The 8,702-nt window shown below is 40.3% G+C and overlaps 1 pseudogene; it reads right to left on the minus strand.

Annotated features, from left to right (window-relative positions):
• Positions 1-8,637: 8,637 nt before the first annotated feature.
• On the minus strand, positions 8,638-8,702 carry LOC116071642 (annotated as a pseudogene).

The following is an 8,702-nucleotide window of genomic DNA, read 5'->3' on the forward strand; positions in this document are numbered from 1 at the left end:
AATCTGTTCAGACCTTGACTTCTAAGTGTGCTAGAGTCATGACTAGGCTCTTAAGTTTGCCTTTCAGGGAAATTTTTCTTCCAGTTGTCTCATTCTGATTCTGGATCTGAATCCAAGGGACAAAAAAACCTAAGTTACAGAAAACAAGGAACAACCTATACTTAAGGCTTAACTTGTTCCAGGATAAACCTTGGAACTTGAGACTGTTCCAGGTCTACAGTGCACTATGGATTAAGCCCAGCTGAATGTGTCCTTAAGCGCTTAGCTAGTTTTCAAATCCCATATTTTGAAGAAACATGTCCACACCTTAATCTCATTTCTTCTTCATAGCCTTCTCATAAGAGAAACTGAAATGGAAAGAGAAGAGACTAGACATGCAGCACAAACAATCTATTTTTAGCTTCTATATTGTCTTACCTTCTTTTCTTGTGTCTGTGATTAAAAAAGAAAAAAAAAAAAAACTCCTGACAAAAGCAAGTTGTGGGAGAAAAGATTTGTTCTGGCTCACAATTCAAGAATATAGTTGATCATAGCAAAGAAGTTAAGGCACCAGGAGCTTAAAACAGCTGGTGACATCACATCCAGTGTCAGGAAGCAGATAACAGTAAGTGCATACTAATGAGCAGTTCCCTCTCTCTATGGACCTGGTCCAGAATCCTGGCCAGAGAATATGGTATCCGTAGTGTACAGGTCTTCCCAACTTAATTAACATAGTGAGGAGAGTAACTCATAAGAATGGCCAAGTGTATATCTCAGATGATTCTAGATTCTGTTCCGTTGAGAATTAACACTGACCATCATACAAACTCACTGTTTCTTCTGTAATCATTGAATATCATGTGTTTATTTTGTTAGTCTGTAGCTGCAACCATAATGTGACTTCTATGAGGTAAGTTTATAATAGTCCTCTAAGATGGTGCCCGATGATTTCTGCTTCTTGGTATTTCAGTAGAGTACTGTCCACTCTCACGCCGAACTAGAATCACTCTGTAGCTAATATGATAAAGTAGGAATGAGCTATCACTTCCAATGGTAGGTTATGAACAACGATGGCTTTCGACTTGGGTTTGCTTTCTTTCTCTCTCCTGACTCCATGCGTAGTCTCCCTCAGTAACTTGCACCGATGGACACCAGCTAACAAGACCTGAACAACCATTAGGAGAGGAAGGACCTAATGCTTCCCACTGTATGCTACATGAGTGAGCCCAGAAGCCAGTTCTCCAGCATCTGCTCCCCCAAATCATCTGTAGACATCACCAGAAACTTTGCCTCAGCTTTGTAAAGGACCTGAGCTGTGTGATTTTTCTGAGCTGCCTCTGAACTCTTATTCACAGACACCCTTGAGGTGTCTTGAAAAGACAAGAGAGAAAAGCACTGGATTTAATGACTAGGCATACTTTAGTGGGTATAGTGATAGGTCAACAGGAGTTCATTTAATACTATGTCCACTTAGCAGACCTAATAGTAATGATGGCTATTTTTGTCAGTGCTGAGGATGGAAGGCAGGGCCTCACGCTTGCTGCACAAGCATTATGCTACCAAGCTCCATTCATTGTGCTTATCACACAGTTATCAATTGCACACATCTAATATCTTAAGTTAGGAAAAGGGGACTGGACAAAAGGAGGAATCCTATTTCATAACACCCATAGCCTGGTATTAGCAGTATCAGTCCGGCTTGCTACCTATTCATCTCCGAGGGGCAAACTTGATCTTTGCAGTTTTTCGTGGGCTCCACTTTTAAAGACAAAGGCTGAAAATGAATCCTGGTGAGTATTCTTCTTACTCTCTCCACAAAGCTACTGCTGGGAAAACTACTTTTTAAAATATGTATAAATATATATATCATACATTGAACATTTTTATTGGTTATTTTATTTGTTTACATTTTAAATGTTATCCCCCTTCCTAGTTTCCCCTCCACAAATGCCCTATCCCCTCTACTCTCCTCCCTGCCTCTATGAGGATGCTGCCTAACCCACCCACTGACTCCTACCTCAGAGCCCTAGCAGTCCCCTATACTGGGTCATTGAGCCTTCACAGTACCAAGGGGGCTCCCCACTGTTGATACCAGATAAGACAGCCCTCTGCTATATATGAAGCTGGAGCCATGGGTCTCTCCATGTGTAATCTTTGGTTGGTTTAGTCCCTGGGAGCTTTTGGGAGAGGGAAGATCTGGTTGGTTGATATTGTTCTTTCTATGGGTTTGCAAATCCCTTCAGCTCCTTCAGTCCTCCCCCTAACTCCTCCTTTGGGGTCCCTGTGCTCAGTCTAATGTGTGGCTGCAAGCATCCACATTTGTATTGGTCAGGTTCTGGCAGAGTCTCTCAGGGGACAGCAATATCAAGCTCCTGTCAGCAAGTACTTCTTGGCATCAGCAATAGTGTCTGGGTTTGGTGTCTGCATGTGGGATGGATCCCCAGGTGGGGCAGTCTCTGAATGGTCTTTCCTTCAGTTTCTGCTCCACTCTTTGTCCCTGTATTTCCTTTAGACAGGGGCAATTCTGAATTAATATTTTTGAGAGGGTTGGGTGGTCCTATCCCTCAATTGGGGGCCATGCCTACCCACTGGATATAGTCTCTAAGGCAATTTTATCTCTAATCTTTAAAAGCAAACTGGTCAAAAGATAATTATAGACCTGGTGTCTTTACAGAGGTTTATTTTGATTTGTTTTTCTTCAATAACTTCAGAAATTTCTCCCAGTTTCTCAGCTTTGGCAGAATCAGTGAGCCAGGCACTTTCTTGCATTTTTATGGGAAAGTATACCATACTTCTTTCATCCCAGCCTCTGCTGAGACATCTAAGAACATTCATTCTCCAGGTCTCAATCTTCTTTCTACACAGCTGCCTCTCCTAGTGGACAGTGTGAAAGTAGACATTCTGTTCTTTGTAATTGTCTCCATTGAGTGGTGTCCAGCTCTTAGAGTATCCCAACTGCTAAACTATCTCTTCAGTCAATGTCCTTGTTGCAAGGATGATGATGACTTTGTTATGATGGCTACCAAGTGCTGAAAACCGTTACCCCTGATCTGTTTCTTCGCAACTGAAGACCACTTGTCTCTGGATCACAGGCCACATTATTTCAATCTCTCTTTTCACCTACATCATCAAATTCATATTTCTTTACATTTTCATTGTACTTGCCCAACCAGTTTGTCTTAGATCATCTCATCCATCCACTTTCTCTCCTCCTTCATATGAGCTATGACATAAGTAATATCAATTCTGATTATACCAGTTGCAATCCTATATGCTGTGGTCTAACATGCTGGTTCAGTACCAGGATCTATAGTGAGCATACTTGGGACTTGAATTATGTGTCCCTAGACCCATTGCTTTCCTTTCCTATAGTGACTGCTTAGAAACCTTTTAAAAATTGGACCTTGTTTTTTTTCTTTTTCTTTGAACCTCTGACATTAATTGTTCACATTGCTATTGTAAAGAATATGAAAGTTTCAACACAAAGCACTATGTCTATAGAGTGTCTCTGCCAGTGAGTATTCATCAAAAACTATGGAATGAAATTACACAAATCCAACCTCACAGAGATAACTGTTCACTTGATTGTTAAGAAAGCACATTTAGCTGAAAACTATTTTACCTAAGTATTGAATTATGATTTATTTCCCTGAAATGAAGTTGAAATTTTACTAAAACATTAAAAAGAGGCATTATTGCTATTTTAATAACATGATTCTTGATAAGCTAAGTGTTAAAGCTGTTGGCACAATAATAAAATATAACAAAAATAGATATGAAAAAGATGAACGATTTCTAACTTTTAGTTATTAAAAATGTAAACATGGAGAAGTTAAAGGAATATCATAAGAAATACCCACATACTAAGCATGTATATTCAAAAATTCATGGTTTAGCTTCTTTAACTAGCTTATATCCATGTTTGCTGAATATTTTATATAAAATGTATATAGTGTTTCTGAATATTTGAACATTGTACTTGTCAGGGTTCTCAAGAGGAACAAAATTGACAGGAAGAGTATATATGAACAGAGAATGTTTTAGATTGGCTTAGACAATGAAGTCTGGGTAATCTAACAATCCTATTTATACTAGAAATGGCAGTAACCAAGTAATCGCTGAGTCTTTGTTACATAGCTGGATGCTTCAGCTGTATTAATCTGCCACAGAAGGCTTGCCTGGAGGATTCCTGGGGCAGGGGGCAGGGGGGACTGTTGATCTCCAATTTATACTCAAATTACAAATCTCTTAGGTTCTTATATCAGCAATGGAATGAAGAATCATCAGTAGCCATAGGATAGATAAGCCATTTTCTACATGTGGGTCATGATTCCTTTGGGGATTGAATGATTTTTTTTTCTAAGGGCTCTCATATCAAGTACTCTGTATGTCAAATATATAATTGTAGGGCAGTGGTCTATTCAGGCAACCTAGGCCCAGTCAAGTAATAGGTCTGGAACACCAGATCCCCAGTTGGCAATATCTCTACTTGCAAGGGACAGAAGGCGTTCGGCCATAACACCTGGGACCCTAGCTCCTGTTTCAGTCACAACCTCTCACAGCCCCCCACAGAAGATGTGTGCTTTGTCACATGAACAATACCCCAAGCTCCCAGCATTCTAGCTGGACCCTACCCCCAGTCAAATGACCACAGCCAGACATGCCCTGCCCCACAGACAGATAGCCACACCTTACACAATATAAGGGGCGGTTCGCCCACTCCTCTCTCCTGCTTCTTTTCTCCCTCTCTTGCTCTTTGTCCTGTGTTGCCTTCTTCCTCTCTTACTCTTTCTTTCTTGCCCTCTCTCTCTCCTTCTATTCTTCTCTCCTTCCTCTCCTTTCTTTCTCTCCACATGGCTCACCGCTCTTATCTTTCCTATAATAAAATATCTCACGATTATGCATTGCCTCCTTTTAACTAACGAATGTGCAACCACGGCCTCAGCAGCCGCATAGAGACACAGGCCAACACATAACAACTATAACAGGAACAAAATTATAGTTATGAAGTAGCAATGGAAATAGTATGGTTGGGGGTCACCATAAGGTGTGTATTAAAGAGTTACAGCATTAGGAAGGTTGAGAACCACTGGAATAGATGAACTTGGCAATGAGAGTAAAGGCAATCAGACAAAACCCCAATAACTTCTTATTCTTTTTACCTGAGCTGCCACCGAAAAATACCAACCACATTTAGAGTAGGTCTTCCCACTTCCAATAATAAGATCAAAAATATTTATATCAGGAGTACCCAGTATTCCTTACCTTTTACTTGATTTTGGATCCAGGTGATTTTATACCTAATATTAACCACCACAACCCCATATCCTAAGTACATCTTCAGACAGCATCAGAGTTTTGTTATCACACCAACAAAAATGGAGAATCTTGTGACAGTAACTAATACGTGATCCCCATTTACTTTTGTCAAAATGTTTTCTAAGTGTTGCCAGCCAGCGGCAACAATAAGAATGGGTTTTCTGGAATATGGAGTCGGGGAACTGGCAAGCCATATCATACCTTAACCACGTGGAAGGTTCTTAAAAATTAGACGACAAGGAGGTGTGATCACTCAGTCATCTTTCATTTTATCAACCCTTTGTTACAAGCCAACAGGTAGTATCTTGGAGGCAGAACCGCTCTCCCAAGTTTGTCAGCATGCCGGCCCACTCAGCAGCTCCTTTAGTCTCTGGCAGCGGGACTTCCGAGGTAACTGGAACCAGGAGAGAGGTTTGGCAAATAGCAGGAGGTAGGCAAGAAAGGTGTGGTTATGAGAGGCAAGCAGGGTCTGAAGAACAGACCTCAGGCAGGGAGGGTTACATCTAAGAATGTTATCATTGTTGCTTTCAACTAGAGCATTCAAAGTTCTACAAAAATCTACATTTAATTTCTGTATGTATTCAGTCACTTCTGCTATAAAATTGACTCTTTGAGAGGGCACACAGTTGACTTAAAGAAGGCATCACATTCCTTTATGGTGTAGTTGTTTTCTTACAGTGGTCCTCACATTGTTCATCTGACTCTTTGACTGTGTAACATATTAAAAGGAGGAGCTACATGCTTTGATGCAGCACAATGTTTTGGGAGGGGTAAGAATCTTTCACAGGTTACACTGTGTCATCAGGATGTACCGATTCAGGAAGCATATCACATTGAGTTTTCCCACTGAAAACTTGCTTATAAGTTAGGCACAGTGCTGTACTACAGTCCCAGCACTTGGAGGTCTGAGGCAGGATGATCACAAGTTTGTCATCAATATGGGCTCTGTAGTGAGACTCTCTTTCAAAAACTATGTAACCGATTAACCAACCTACTAACAAAATAAAGACATTTGCTTTCCTGGCACAATAAAAACAGCTATCTCTATGACGAGAAATATCTTCATAATGTTTGTTCAGATGTCACCACCAAGATCAAACTTTTTCCAAGGTTGCATGCAATGTCTTTCCTGACAGCATTTACCATAGGATATTTGAGCATTCTTGCTTGAATCTATTATGTTACTGGACATTGTAAGGTAGTGGCTTTCTAAACAAAATGGTTTTTACTCTTTCTATTACTGTTATATAGAAAATAAATCTTTTCTTCCTTAACTAGGCAGAAATACAGAGAATCAAGCTAAGTGGTTATTTATTTTCTTGTATTGACAGAGTATAATGGTTAGAAGACAATTGTGTCTGAAGATGGCATACACATGAGCTAAACTCTCTCAATTTTCTTTGTATTTATTACATGTAATTACTTTGTTCCTTTTTACATATCTGAGTGTTTCCATATGTGTATGCACTGCATACATGTGCCTGGTACTTCCAGTCACTAGAAGAGGCCAGGAGACTGCCTATAGCTTGAGTTACAGTGGTTGGAAGTTGGTGTGGTGATGGACTGAACCCAGATTCCCTGCAAGAGCAGCAAGTGCTTTTAACTGCTCAATCATCTCCAAACTTTTGATTTAATTTTATTTGATAGCAGCTCCAGACTTTTTTCAGACTGTGCTAAAGTTGGTCATTATTAATTTCTCCAAGCTAGGATCTGTGATAGTTGGGGCATGTCTTCCTTTTCCTTTGATTACTTCTTTGCTTTTTGACTACTAGGGTTTTTATCCATAGGAGGAACAACAACCAGTACCCTCAGAGCTCCCAGGGACTAAATCACCAACCAAAGAGTACACAAGGAGTGGCTCACGGCTTCAGCTGCATATGTAGCAGAGGATGGCCTTGTGGGTCATCAATGAGAGGAGAGGCCCTTGGTCTTGTGAAGGTTCGATGCCCCAGGATAGGGGAATGCCTGGGCCAGGAAGAGGGAGTGGGTAGGTTAGTGAGCAGGGGCAGGAGGGAGGATAGGATAGGGGAGATTTCAGAGGAAAATTTGAAATGTAAATAAAGAAAATATCTAATAAAAAATCAAAAAATATTTTTATTGTAAATGATGATTGAGGTGGGAGGGCCCAACCCAGTAGGCAAATGGACCTGGGTTATTGTGTAATAAAATTGGATGGACATGATCAAGAGAATAAGACAGAGAATGAGGCATAGTATAGCATTTTTCCACAGTTTCTATTCAAGTTCCTGTCCTGACTTTCCCTCAGTGATGGACTGGGTCTAGGAAGCATAAGCCGAATAAATCCTTTCTTCCCAAAGCTGCTTTCCAACATAGTGTTTGTTACAGCCACAGCATGAAACCAGAGAAGTATTCATTCTTCTTTGAAAAATTGGTTAAATCAATCAGTAAGGCCATCTGGAGCTAAGTTTCTCTTGTGTTTTGTTTGTTTAAATTAATAACTCGCTGACTTTATCACAAGTCTTTTAAATTTTTCTGTTGCTACTTGACTTAGACTCTGACGCTTCATCTTTGTCAAGGATTGATGAAAAGTTGACATTTTCAACGATATGGTGCAGATTCTCTGGATATTTATCCCACTGGGTGTTAATGACATTTTGTGTTTTGTTTGTTTACTGACTATTTTAGTTACATGGCTGAACTAACTCTCACAAGCCTGTTCCCTTCATTGAACACTACTTCTATGTACCTGCCCAATTCTTCTCCCAGTCTTACCTTTCACCTTTATGGCCCATCAGTCACCCCTATCTTAGCAAAGGCCACTTACTAGTCAGGATTATAACTGTGGCCATTGCTTCTCTTAGCATTTTTGATCTTGTGGAAGCTGCCATTTAACAGTCCTGGCAAGAGGAAAGATGTTCCAAAGAGAGCTGATGTGCTTCTCTCTTCATCCATGTAACTACTAAATTCCTCAGTCTTCAAGAAATTGTAAATTTTTTTCAGGAATCATATACTGGGAGAGTGAAGAAGCTGAAATCTGTGCTGGCTAAAAATAAAAATGCTAAGAGAAGCAATGGCCACAGTTATAATCCTGACTAGTAAGTGGCCTTTGCTAAGATAGGGGTGACTGATGGGCCATAAAGGTGAAAGGTAGGACTGGGAGAAGAATTGGCCAGGGACATAGAAGTAGTGTTCAATGAAGGGAACAGGTTTGTGAGAGTTAGTTCAGCCATGTAACTAAAATAGTCAGTAAACAAACAAAACACAAAATGTCATTAACACCCAGTGGGATAAATATTCCCAGTAGGAAACTGGTTATAAGAAAAAAAATTTGCAACTCCTCCCGTGGGTATTTGATTCCCCCTTTTAAGAAGGAATGAAAAAAATATGGAACGCTTCACGAATTTGCGTGTCATCCTTGCGCAGGGGCCATGCTAATCTTCTCT

This window comes from Mastomys coucha, unplaced genomic scaffold (assembly GCF_008632895.1).
Source record: "Mastomys coucha isolate ucsf_1 unplaced genomic scaffold, UCSF_Mcou_1 pScaffold22, whole genome shotgun sequence".
NCBI lineage: Eukaryota > Metazoa > Chordata > Mammalia > Rodentia > Muridae > Mastomys > Mastomys coucha.